A 444-nucleotide genomic window follows, 5' to 3' on the forward strand; every position below is an offset into this window, starting at 1 on the left:
GTTATAATTCTCATTATCTTCCAATATACACAGAGCCACACAATGGATGTCCAGTACATAGACTCACAAGAACCACAGCCGATTCAGATCGACGATGATTACTACTCGCTACCAACCCCACACACCAAAGTCAGAAGTAGCTGAGTCAAGAATTACCTTGGACGACTATGTTCGCATCAGCAAAAGTACTTATCCGGCCAAAGCATGTATCATTGAAATAGCATCGCTAGCGCAGTTGCGCGATAAAAGATTATATTTTTTTTTATTTAATCACACTCTGACATTGCATGAACCCGTCACATTAGCGGATTGTCGTTCGAGTGTTGCTCTTGATGTCGATTTCGAATGAGTCACCACTGAGTCACCAGGAGTCAGCACTGAGTCAACACTATGGTGTCTCATCAGCGTATTTCATTTTGATGTCTATTCATTCTTTTAGTCATT

This window comes from Plasmopara halstedii (genome assembly GCF_900000015.1).
Source record: "Plasmopara halstedii genome assembly, contig: Scaffold_1211, whole genome shotgun sequence".
NCBI lineage: Eukaryota > Oomycota > Peronosporomycetes > Peronosporales > Peronosporaceae > Plasmopara > Plasmopara halstedii.